Below are 13,811 nucleotides of genomic sequence, written 5' to 3' on the forward strand. Positions count from 1 at the left end.
AGACTGCTGCTCAGTGGCACTCCTTGGCATGTGGGGCCTTGCCTGGTAGCATCATGTGGCTGCACTGCAGCTTCTCTACCGCTTGATGAGTTTCCTCAGGAGATGCTGTTGTTGAGCATACCAAAGTAGGCCCTCACCATCAGTAGGGCCAGGGAAGAGAACTGTCTGCACCAGATGACCTCTTGGATGGGTGTGTGTCTTGTGGTAATATATATGCCTCTAACTTGCTGGATGCTCCTGTGGCTTTTGTGCGTTGAAGAAAGTCTGCAGAAGTACAGGAAAGATGCTGAGGATAGGAGGGCAAAGTCCGAAGTGTCAGAATGTCTTGCTGCTTTTGGCTGGTGTCTGAGCCCCAGGGTATGGGCTGAAGTTGTAGTGCTGGACTAGAAGAGCATGAATGAAGTCTAAACTTTGGCAGTGGAGTTCCCTGTGTAATGCATGAGGCTTCCCAGGCCTGTGTGTGCCTGTGCAAAGGTCATTGTAATGGGAAGATCTGTTGTCTCTGACCATATGGCTGTGTAAAAGTGTGAGCACAGGGCTCAGCCACTCTGAAACACTGGGGAGCCACAGGGTCTCATCCCAGACTCTGTCACACACTACAGCATTGAGGATCAGACATGGCTCATCTCATACTGGCCCAGAACTCAGGCAGAGCAAACTCCTTCCAACATCCCATGTCAGTGGTACGTGATGGTTTTGAACTCCTGGGTTTATACCAGTCCTAGAACACACAGGGTAGTGTCTGCTAGCAAATGCTCTGCTTTCCCTAAATGGGAAAATTGCTCTTTTTTTATGGCTGTAGCTTGTTTCTTGCTAGGAAGGGTTGTACTGCTTTCTCTGTAGTAAGGTGAAGTGGGAAGGTCTTCTGCAGAGACATCTGTGAGAAGCCTTGACATTGTAAATGTTTCCAGTATCACGTACCTTCAGTGGTCCAGACCAAACAGTGTGGGGGAACCGGCCTGGTCCATGGGCATCTGAGATTCTTGTCTTGGTCCTCTGTGGACACAATAGCTGCAGGAATTGGGCACAGCGACGTGACTCTTCCTCAGTGCTAGAGGGAAAAAAACAGGACATGAATGAAGCTCTGGTTATGCAAACAAGCTTGGGACCAAGAGCAATGTCCCCGTTGACCGTATTTGCTGTGTACACAGATAATTATAGGGACAGCTTTTCAGGAGCTTCATTATGTACATTGGGGAGTTTCATTCCCTCTGTGCCTTCCAGAGCTCTGCACCTAACCAACAACCTTGGGAGCCACAAAGCAGCCACAGGAAAAGCCTCCTCCTTCTTCAGCTGCTCTGCCATACTCTCTGGGACTTGCATAGCACAGGCAGCCCTGGAGTGCTATGCTCAGGATGCCCTGGGCACAGACAACAGTGGTGGTAGAGCCAGGGGGTCTGCATGAATTCCTGTGCTCCAGGGCTTCTGCAATGCAGCTTTGGTGGGCTTAGCCACTGTGGGGGAGCATCCAAGGTAGAAACCAGAGGCATAATGTTATGAAGGGGCAACCTCTTGTTTGTTGTTCTGGTTTGGGTTTTGTCCCTCTTGTGTTATCCCTCTGACTTGAATTTGTGATGTACTTGGCCCAGATGTTTTGAGCTGGCCAGAGAGGCTGGGTTGGTTTTCTGGGAGGAAGTGCTGGAGACTGACTGACAGAGGGAAGCATGAGGGGTTCCTATTCCCTTCAGTATTACATAGGTACCATGGTGTGAGAGCCCCTGCTTTGCAGCAGTGCCTGAACTCAAGGGACATTCAAAATAGCCAAGAGAGCAGCTGAGCCTGCCTGACAGCAAAGCAAGGCTGCAGATGCTTGTGAGAGCTGCCATCTTTACCACAGGGAAGAGGGAACTGGGTTGTGCTGTGGAAGATGCAACTTTATATTCTTCCTTGGTGAGAAAGGATTTGAATGCCTTCAAAAGCAGAATATTACAAAGACCTGGAGGTTCAGCAAGGGGCTAATATTTTTGTGGTTTATCCTCCTGAACTGTTGTGGTGGCATAAAGTGTATTTTCCTTAGATGTGAGGGCTGGGTCCTAGGTGGGGGAGGAAATGGTGAAAATTTAGTGTAAGATACGGTAGGAAATGTCCTCCTTATAATAAAAGGAGGAAGGGCACAGCTGCCTAACACCTCTGTTCATCTGGAAGGAAGCTGAGCCAATAAATCAGGCAGCAATAGTAGAAGCAAACCCTTTCTTACAGGTGGGGAGACAACAGGGCTTAGTCACTCTGCACCTCTGCTCAGGATGGCTTTCCCTCAGTACCACTAACAGCAGCCCATGGGCTGGCAAAGAGGTGGGGAGGTTGACATAGGAGGAGGAAATATTGTCTGAAGGATGCAACTGGGGAAGTGGTTTGCAGGACCGTGAAAGAGGAGGGCAGGCAAGAGCCAGAGGCTGGTCGGGGAGAAGGAAAGAACTTGTCCAAGGGATGATGTGGCAAGGGACAGGCAAGGGTCAATGAGGGAAGGTTCTGGGTGGGTACCACAGGGAACTGATAATGATGGAGAGAAAAACATAACAGTGTTTTTTTTTTCTGGGGCTGTGAACCAAGTACCTCTTTGGCCAGTTTTGTCTTAGTCACTAAGGAAACATCAGAGGAATATTCTCAGTGGAAAAACCTGCAAAGCCACAAGATGCACATTGAAGAAGAAAGTATTTTTCTTCCCCTTTGAATTTCTTCCTTCTCTGCTAATGTACCTACAGATCCAGATAGGCAGGCCAGTCCCATGAGCTGCCATGCAGCATATTTCTCCAGGTTAGAGGAGTCCATGTACAGGGTGAGAAGCCAGACAAATCCACTTTCCAGTCTAAACACATGGGCTGTGTGTGCACTCCAGGTTTCTCCCTATCTCTAAGTATTATATACCCTTCATGTCTCCTACCTACCTCTCTTCCTAGGCCAGAGTGCACATAGAATCATAGAATCGCTAGGGTTGGAAAGGACTTTAAGATCATCTAGTTCCAACCCCCCTGCCATGGGCAGGGACAACTTACTCTAAATCATATCACCCAAGGCCTCATCCAACCTGGCCTTGAACACTGCCACAGATGGAGCATTCACAACCTCCCTGGGCAACCCATTCCAGTGCCTCACCACCCTAACAGGAAAGAATTTCCTTCTTATATCCAATCTAAACTTCCCCTGTTTAAATTTTAACCCGTTACCCCTTGTCCTGTCACTACAGTCCCTAATGAAGAGTCCCTCCCCAGCATCCCTATAGGCCCCCTTCAGATACTGGAAGGCTGCTATGAGGTCTCCACGCAGCCTTCTCTTCTCCAGGCTGAACAGCCCCAACTTCCTCAGCCTGTCTTCATACAGGAGGTGCTCCAGTTCCCTGATCATCCTCGTGGCCCTTCTCTGGACTTGTTCCAACAGTTCCATGTCCTTTTTATGTTGAGGACACCAGAACTGCACACAATACTCCAGGTGAGGTCTCACAAGAGCAGAGTAAAGGGGCAGGATCACCTCCTTCGACCTGTTGGTCACACTCCTTTTGATGCAGCCCAGGATCTTGCCTTTTATCTATCGCTGAGGTGTTGGTAGTATTGCTATTTGTAACTTTCTGAGACAGGTCGGAGACAGTCGTTACTTCTATAGGCACCAGAAGACATAATTAGAATTGTGCAGTCTACTTCTGGTTCCTTGATCTGTGTGGGGACCTGCAGAGAAATGCCAAGTCCTCAGCTATCAGGAGAGCAGGATGGGGTCTTCTTGCAGTTTCCCTGGCTTTTGATTTGTTGCTATTCACCACTGAAATCAATAGAATAATAACCTCAAAAAAAATAAAAAAAGGTAATCTATCTATTTTCTTACCCACTGAATAATACAGGGCTGTATGCCTAAAAAATTGTGTTTTAAAATATAGGTATTAAACTTTCAGTAGAAATCTGTTGTGCTCTAGTATTTTTTGGTATGTTGGAATTCAACTTCGGAGTTGACCCTAGGCTATTTCATGCTTCCCATTGTAATCAAGACTTTATTTTCCCGGGCTAATGATTTCAGTTCTTTGGATGAGAAACAGAAGAGACAAACAGTAACTAACCCCAGATTGTTTGAGGAAGCCTGTGGGCAGATCTGGAGAGAGATCTCCTGCATCCAGATCTCCTGAGCCTTAGGAACACGGGCATAGTTTCTCTTCACCTTCCATCTCCCCATGACTCCCAATGGCTGTTGTCATGAGTTGAAACAGCAGTCTTTTGCTGTGAATCAAAGCCTGCCTTTTTTGATTGCTTTAGTTTGGCACAGCTGAAGCTGAACAGATCTGGATCACTGCTTTCTCTCTATCTCTCACTCTTTGCCAGTGAGAGCTTTCCTCCTGGAGCAACTGCCTTATCCTTATGGAGGCTTATGGGGAATGTGCTCCTTTGCCACTTGGCTTTCCCAATGCAGTTGCAGTGCTCTCTTGGATCCCTGAGCATCCTGGATTTCAGACCCCCTTCTGTAGCAATGTTTTCGTGCTTTCTCCCTTCTTGAGATTCTGGCAGTAAAGTAAATACTTTATTAAGAAAATATTAGGAAGAGATAGTTGCACATTAATTTCATAATATCACTCTCAGTAATTATTAGATAATTAAATAGTATTCTATTATAAATATTTTGTTGCAAAGATATTAAGAAAATATCTTTGCATATTAAAAAATGCCTATAGCAGGTAAGAGGAAAATGTGAATGAGCTCTGCTTGGCACATTTTGTCTTGGCAAGACAGTAGCAGAAAGGAAGGTATTGTTAAAGTGAAAGGCTATTTCTCATTCTATAATTGAGGTAGCAATGCTTATGTCAAAGGATCATAATCTTTAAATGGTTGTAAGTCTTCTTTTCACTGATCTGTTCTGGTATCCAGGAGCCTGGATGCTGCCACAGCTAATGGGTCTTCCAACTGCTTCCATCTTTTGTTCCCTAACATGGAGACAGCATGGACTTTGCTATCTCACCTGTGACCTGATAACTCACCACCGCTACCTAGAGATGCAGAGCATTCTGGAAAGATGCAATCCTCCCACAGAGAAGCAGGCAGAAGTAGAGTGACCTAAGAATCACCTCTTTAGGGTTGTTCTCAGTATCCCAAACAAGGGTCTCTTCTTTCTGCCTTGCTGTCTCTTCAGCAGTGTGGAGGCTTTCAAGGGTACAAAGCACCCTCCTTGCGGCTGACTTCCTGTCTCTGTGTGAGTAACAGACCCACTGACCATTGCTATGATTTTATTTCTCTTTTTACTCACTCCATGCTCTGAAGGCAGCTCTGTCCCAAGCATAACCCTGCTGCTCCCAAGGGAAGGTTCCTGCCAAAATGCACATGCCCCAGGCACTCCCTTTTAAAAAGAACAAATATCCCATACAAAGAGAGAGCAAAGATAAGTGACCAGGGACCCTGGATCAGAGTTGTGATAAAGCAAGACTTTAGCAACATCTGGGAATGGATTAGCTGCCTTGCCTTGGGGCCCTGTTCACCCAGAGGTTTCTGTTAGCAGTCTGAGTCCTGCAACTGGTATTTCAGTGGAGGCCTTCTTGGTAGGTCTGGTTCTGTATTCTAGGACAATAAAACCCTTCTTCTTTTAATAATAAAGATAAGTGTATAGAGGACATTTGAGAAACTACTTTACCAGTATTGTATTTCTGTAGCTGCTCCTATGAACATGAGGTGGTTCCTGTGTCTGCTTGTCCTGGTCTCACTTACAAATGCTCAAACACACCTGACAGCAAGGCAGTGGTCTCTAAGGCGTAATGGTGCTACTGGTTTTGTGAGACTAAGTGTTGTGCTGCATCATTACATTTGTTATGCCAGGGATACTGTGGTCCTACTTATAGCATGCTCCCACATCCTTGCTGGGACCCTCAACCCTCCCAAGATGAGCTGCTTGAGAGCTGCTTCTTGCTCTTATGCCATTGCCTTGTATGGTGCCAATGTTCTCTAACTCACCTCCATGCCCCCTTCTTGAAAATCCAAGCAGGAGAGTTTCCTTTGATTTGGGCTGGAGTTAGCTGAACATCTTCCTTGGGCTGGGAATCCATCGAGCATGCAAGCACAAAGCCCCTGAAGTGGTTGGCTTCTATTTCTAGCCATGACAATCAGCCAAAGGCTTGGTGTAGGTTTATGTTTAATATATTAAATCTGTCTCTGAATTTCTCTGTGACAGACAGACATGCCATGGATAGGCTCCGTGTGTGTGGGGAGACTCCATTTCCAGACAAGCACCCTCCTCCTCTGCTTATCCCCCAGCCCCACCACCCACTTACCGAATTCTCAGGGACCCTCCTCCCCACGTCACTGACAAAAGCATCCAAAGCTCCCACTAACAGCAAGGCGCGGGGCTGGGAGGAACGGCAAAGTTAGCGGCCCCAGAATGTTTCCAGAGAGTGAGGAAGCCAGTGTCCTGAGATGGGACCCAGGGTATCAAGACCTTTGCTTCTTTGTTGGTTACGCAGCTGATACTGGCAACTGCTTTCCTCTGTCATTTGGGCTTCTTTGTGCATGCTCCTGCTGCTCTTCTCCCCAGCAGCTGGGGTCCCTCTCTGTGATGCTCCCATGGCCATGGCACCCTCCTTTCCCTCTGATAACTTGGAGACCTTGATATGGGGATTGAAATTTGGCTAATTAAGTGGAATCCCTGTGTTCTGCCTGTTCAAGCCCGCAGGTATATTTTGTTACTTCATTCCAATTTAGCAACTTAGTTTCCCAACAAAATCAAAGCCTGAAACCAAAAGTTCAGGCACATGTGTGAGTTAGTTTACAGTGGTCATCCCAGCCCAGTGGCTGTCAGGAAAGATCCTTTTTCCTCATCTCCTAAGCCACTTTTCCCCACTGCAACTGCTGGACATTGGCTCAGGTGGTGGGGTTTGTTGTCACTGCAGGAGCAGCTGCAGGACAACAGTGCAGAAGAAACCCTTCCTGGGGCCCAGCAGCTTTTCAGGGAGCTCACACGGTTCAGCAGACTGCAAGAATAAAAGACAGCAGCCACCACGCAGGCAGGGATGGGCAGGAAACAGCCTCAGCAGCAAGCCAGCAGGAGCCTTTCTCTCAGGAGCAGCTTAAGGTCAGCTTTGTGCCTCAGTGCTGTGCTGCATGGAGAAGGCAGAAGCCTGACCAAAGCAATCTTTCAGCTTACTTTCAGGCAGGAGAGAAGGAGCTAAAGCCAAGATCTCAGCTGTCACTTCAGCCTTGCATCAGATGTCTCTTTTCAGTGGCTGTACAGAGCTCCTTTTAACACTTCCACTGCTTTTTTACTGATGGTGCTCCTCTGTAGAAGTGCAAACCCACTGTGATAAATTATTTTCTTATGTTCTCACTATCTCAAGATCTCCCCAGCTAAGGTATAATGACACCAGATATTTGTTTAGCAGAAACCCAGGGGTTCAGCAACAGATTAACAGATTACCACTAGAGTGATAGCACAGAAGGGGCCAGACAGAACAGGTAATGCAGAAGAGCTCCAGGGACTAGAAAAGAGGGTGAACTTGGGATACTTGTGTATCTTCTGTCATCACCAAGCCCCAGGCTAGGCAAAGTCAGACAGTGATAAGAAGGTCCTTGTCTGAGGAAGGTGCCAAACAGGCCTCATGTCCTATGGAGGGGCGAGGACAGGCACGTAACCACATCTCTCCCTTCTGGGATTTGTACAGCACTTGGCACAAACAGGACTTTACCCCTAATGAGGTCCCTGAGGGAATGTAATGAAATGACTGTCCTGACTGCAGTCCTTACTGGAGTTAGCTATTCATTTCAGGTGTACACTCGGGTCTCAAAATAGACAAGGGTCTTTTTAGGAGCTAGTGAATATGTTTTGTTTATTGAGTAGTATTGGTATTTTGTTTACTGAGTCCTCCAGCAGGTTCACTAGTGAAATGACCATCAAGGTGAGGTATCTACCTCGAAGAGCTGAAGTGATAGGCAATGGTTGGCCAAGTAACAGGGGGGAAGGCTTGTTTACAGATGTGTACAGGTGTTTGGTAAATAATATATGTGCAGCAGAGATTCTTATATAATGTCAGCTTTAGGAAAATGTACAGTATTAAATAATGTCCTCATTAATCTTAGGCTTAGCCAGCCAGAAGGATTATAAACATTTGTGTACCCAATATGTGACTCATGCAGTGTATTTTGCTGATAAATGGACAGCAACATTTTCCAGTGCAGGCACATCTGTAGGTGGGAGGCAGTAAGAAGAGAAATCCTAAATAATACAGACCAATTGGTTCCAGTAAGTACTGTAAACAGATCCTAATACTAGGAAAAAAAACATCAGCTTAAGCCCAGGAAGGGCAAAAGTGTCTTTGTTGGAAAGAGTCTTTAAAGAGACATCCTGCTGTGGAAAAAGCTCCAAGTAGCATCTAGAACGATAGATGTTATAAGTCATATGTGATTTTCTATTTTTGGCACCTGTATTGATTCTTAAAATGCCATCCTTTTTTTTTCTTTTTCTTTTTTCTATTTTTTTTTCTATGTAGAGAATAAAGGGGATTAGTTTCAGCACAGCAGACCCCATCCAACGTTGACCAAACAAAGTGAGGGACGATGTTAAATCCAGGGTCACTGCATGCCTGCAGCATTGGAGCCTTCCTCTTTTTCTTGTGCACCTGTCTTGGGTTTCCTTCCAGTGTCTGGCTAAAAGGACCATAAGACAAAGTGGAAAGAGCTCTCAAAGAAACTTCTTACCACACAGATCACTCCCAAAGCTGAAAAATGATGTGAGATGGTTTTGGATGAAGACTTTTCCATACTGGGGACATCATAAAAAGTATTCACATTACCTTTTGGTACTTCATGTTGCAATATTGGAGTAACAGAGGTCAATGTGAGACACTACAGAAAGGGAAGGTTGTTTATTTTTAAGTGACACTGATTTCACTCATGCAGACTAACATTCTTATAACCACATATTCACAAGTACCAAGATACATTTCTTCATGCTATTTGGTTTTCTTGAAATCACAATAGAAGACTCAAGGCATGGGCTCTGGAGTCCTCATTACATCTCCTGGGTTTCTCTTGATTTGACCACCATATGTTTATTTTGGATGCTTCTTTTGCATCCTTCAGGAGCTGGCAGTGACTGTGATCTTTTGTCTTTCCATCTTTTCCCACCTCTGAGTATCTGTAGATCTCATTGCCTTTTGTCTTCTTATTTAGGTATTTTATGGCTCAATCTTGTTTTTTATGTTGGCACCACCATCTCTAGTGGTTTGAATTTTTCCTTGTATTATGTTTTAGGTTTACTCTGTCCCATGTTTTAGGACATATCTTGTTTTTAAATAGTGCTCTGTTTGCCCCAGACGAGAAGCCCAGAAGATCCATGTGTCAATATTGCCTTTAAAATTCTTTCCTGCTTTATGAGAACACAAAATTTCTTGATAAAAAGTAAGCAATTGTTATTTTTTATACAAATAAAAAATAAATATGTATCCAAAGAGCATATAATTAATATGTGAAATTAATTGCTAAGGAAGGTCATCGAGTCAAATGACTTCGCTAACTAGTGATGTTAGGAACATTAATATAATTCGTAGTTATGCACAGGAAGATAAGAGTAATCAGATTTCATGCTTCAAGGAATGTCATCTGCACCACAAACAGCATTTCACAATCAGGTGGGTATTGTGCATTTCCCCCTACACCATAGCCTTCCTTTAAACTCTGTCAGGTTTTTACACAAGAGGCTAAGATCAGAGGCTTGGTGTACCACAGAAAAGGTTTATTTACTAAAACCAAAATTTATCTTAGTATAGATACTGAACATGAGATAAATCAAAGATATAACAATACAGGGATGCTTGTAAATGTATCAGTGGCTTCCTTCATTCAAAACAGACAGAACAGTCACATTTCAGTCCAATCTTGTTTTCACAAGGACTGTCAGTTTTTTGATTGAAGATGGTATCTAAGTTTGTTGTTGGAAAAAGAGGCATTATTGTTATTTTTTTTATTTTTTATTTACCAGATGGATGAAAAGAGTGAAACCACAGCTGCTTTCTTATTGCTCTGCGTGTCTGGACAGGAAATAAGATGGGTAAATCTCATCTGATCTCAAAGAATGAATCAGGTCAGGACATTTTTGTGCTCATATGAAGTGAGGGGGTTGGGGGTGGAAGAGAAATTTCGTCTCTCTTTTCCCGTAAGAGTGCATCCCAGAAGTACGCCCTGTTTTTATAGTCAGAGTTCAACTTTTTTGCTTGCTCAGGTTTTCATAGGATACTTGAAATACAAGTAATTCTAGTTACTTACATGGATTATTTCATCCCTGCACAGGAGCCTCTGCCAATTTTTTCAACATCCAAATAATATTAACATTACCATCTCTCTTCCTTCCTTTCCAGACAGAAAGAGAAATAGTCTGATTAGTGCATGTGGACATGTGTGGGTGGGTGGGAGTGAAGCCAAAGGAAGGGACAGAGTTAGCTTTTAGCCCTGAAGGCTTTGGTGCTTTATTCAGTGCGCTAAATAACTTTGGTCTGGCTTCTGTGGAATTTTAGTCTTCTGTGCTCATGAACTTCCCGTTACCAGTAATCTTCTTTCATTGTTTCAGCCAAACACTGGAAAGTCCTGGCCAAACAGAGAATCAGTCTTTAAGGTAACTTAAATTACCTTAACTCAAATGGAGAGTGTCAAGTATTGGAATTGAAGGCTTCAGCCAGGCTCACTTTTTGCACCAAGCAGAAATGGAGAGCAATGAGTTCTCATTGAACTGTACTGCTGACCCCAAATGCTCCTGGCATTTATATCCAGTCTGTGATTTTTCCAGGACACAGACCTTCATTTTGAAGTCTGATGGATTAGGAGTAACTTCGAGAATCACAGCTCCACAGACCATGGCTGTGAGGTTTTGCCTGGCCACTAATCTCAGAATGTCAACAGATTAAGTGTATGCCACCACCAGCAAAATACAGTGGTTAAAACCCTCCCCAGTTTACTAAGGAGCCAGGTAAACTAACCCCACAGCTCGGTAATCAGAAACTTGTCTTTATGGTCAGGCTAATGCGGAGACAGACCTAAATTCTGTAGGATACTGCAGGTAGAAAAAGAATTATCTTCTCACCATTGGCTTCAGTCAGGGAGGAAGGACCTGGGCTTTTTCATGGTGTTTAATTTCAGTCCTGCTCCTTGGCATTGGGATACTGAGCAACTAGTTGTCCCAGAGTCCAGCATGACATCCCTCAGACTAAATGTGCAGCTGTGTTCCACATCCATGGGTGAAAGAAAGGCACTGGAAGTCATTGCATAGGATGGAAAAGGGAGTTTCTAAAATGCACCCTGGCCAAAAACATTGAAGAAAGCATAAAAGAAAAGCTGTGAGCTGGCAGGGGAACCTTCCTCAGCTGCAGGAGACCAATATTATCTGTAAGCTTCTACAATACAAAAATACTTCTACAAAAGGTGGTGTCTACAGTACTTGCAAAACTACACACAGATTCACTTTGCTAGAGGAAGTTGCAATTAGAACCAATATGTATATTTGCACTAGGAATTTTTATTTTTGCACAAAGCTGTAATGCTGGGAACAAAATTCTTCTTGGGGGAAAATGTAAACAGATTTCAAAGATAGGTATTTAAATATTTTTTTGAAAATAATCCCACTTACTTGTTATGAAATTTTTCTTTTCTTCCCACCCCACCACTGGAATGGAAATTAATCATTTCAGTTACATTAAACCAAAATTTTTTTATTGCTGTGAAACTAGATGTTTCCTGTTTATGTGCTCCCCCTTTCTTTTAATCTTTGGAATGTTTTAAATCTAGTCTGAAATGTTTAAATCTGTATTTTTCCCAGGTTGAACTAGCTTTTGAACTAGTTTCAGGGTTAATTTCGCGTACCTGAGTGAGTTTGCTGCCAGAGCTAGCACACATTCAGATATGCATGTCAAGTTCTTCTAATTTGTTCTGTTTATTTTTATTTTATAGTCTTTTGACTAGCTCCTGTGTTTAAAAAACATCACCCTTTCTAAAGCTTAGTGTCAGTATGCTAGTTTTCAGCACGATTTATTCCATGAGGTTGTTGACTTTAATTATATTGTGGATGCTCGGGCACTGTTACTTAGTGGCTCAATTATACTTGCTTCTTGGATCAGTTCCTAGGTATTACTTAGGACTAAATGAAAAAGTAAAAATAAAGTCTTGTTTTCTCATGTGCTGTAGAACTAGTTGTTCCAAAAAGCATTTGTTTATCATGTTGAGAAATCACTTCCCTAGCCATAGACCATGTGGTGGTTGACTAACTTATGTCCTGAAACACAGGAGCAGGCTGTGGGTTTGGGAAAGGGCTGTCCAGATTGATGAGTCCAGTTACTTGACACTCTGGGCGACCTGGGTTTTGAAGCTCTGCTCCTTCACAGAGTTGATTGATAGGGTTTATTCCCTTGCTGCAGTGCTCGGTAACTTTGCTGAAGCCTTCCTGTCATGAGCTGGGCACTCAGTGATGGACACATGGATATGGATTATGGCCCTGAAGACAGAGAGACTGGAAATGGGACTTCTGCTAAACATGAGACCTGTGGGCTCTGAAACAGTCCTTGGAGGAGTACTGGAAACAGAACCTAATTATCAGTCCACTGTCCTGCTGGAAAAGCCTTGTGGACAATGCTGGGAAGGAGAGGCTTGGTGACTCCCACAGGCTACGGTGAAAAGGCCTGTCATTTTGGTGGTGTCTGCAAATCACCTCACCTTGTTAGTCCTCATCTACACCACTTCCCACAGGATTTTTTTTCCATGGACATGGGCTATACAGATGACTCCTCCTGAGGTCTCTCTGGAATCTTATCCAGTGGCACTAGCAGATGCCCACCTCTGTTGGCACACTGCAAGTAGAGATCTCAGAATCAGTATTCTGTGATCATTTTTATGACTGTTGGTTCATTGTTGTATCTTTTGTTCCCAGTTTACTTCCAGTTTGCAAGCTCTTAATTTACAGCAGGATTCTTACTGCTAATCCCCATGGCAGACCTTGCCTTTCCACCATTGCATACTTTCCTGTTTCTGTTAGTTCAGTTTTCTAGGTCATCCTTTTCCTCTTGTATGAGTGCTCAGGCCTCTTTTCCACTGTTATTGCTTTCTTGCTTAGTGTCATCAACAAACTTCCTCAACAAGTATTCATTTTTTAATCCAGTCATTAACGGAAGTATTCAGTAAAACTAGTCCTAAGAAAAATTAAGTCAGTAATTCCTCAACATTTCTTCTTTCCACTGTTCAAGCTTCTGCCCCATTTGCCTGGTTCCTTACCATCTCACAATTTTGGCTTTAATGCCCATTTTCTCCAACTTAACTAAAAACTTGCGAGATGCCACTGGGGACAAAACTCTTCCAGTGTCTAGGTAGATGAGGAGGACCAGATCTGGGCTGTGATTTCTTACAGGGTTCAGCATGTCACAGGGCTGAAGATTCAGGGTGGTAAAAGAGGGCAAGAACTGTCCTCCTGTTTGCACTGCTTTCCAAAGGTGGCTCATGATTATGCATCCTATACCTTGAGGAGCTCGAGGTTACTGCTGTCAGACTCTGAGGGTCAACAGCTGCTTGTACAAGGACACATGTAATATGGTACCTTTGTTGCCACAGGTAGGTCTGAACTTCCCGAACCTTATTAAGTACTGCAGGAGCTAAAGATCCTACAGGAATCCCTCACTGTTCATTGGGAACCAGGCAAGAATACATAGATCAAAAATGAATGTGTTAGGTGTAAGGTCACAAAGTGTCCTATAGAAGTGCAGCAAATCCCACCTCTGTTCCAATCATTTGGTGGGCCTTTAACTCCTTAGTTATGCTATAATTTTTATTTTGCTACCAAGTAATTTTACAACCTACAAATCAGGCTACACTTGATCTTTTTCTGGA

Source organism: Pezoporus flaviventris, unplaced genomic scaffold, assembly GCF_033815535.1.
Source record: "Pezoporus flaviventris isolate CSIRO_AGI_PZ_B2104156 unplaced genomic scaffold, CSIRO_AGI_Pfla_v1 ptg000070l, whole genome shotgun sequence".
NCBI lineage: Eukaryota > Metazoa > Chordata > Aves > Psittaciformes > Psittacidae > Pezoporus > Pezoporus flaviventris.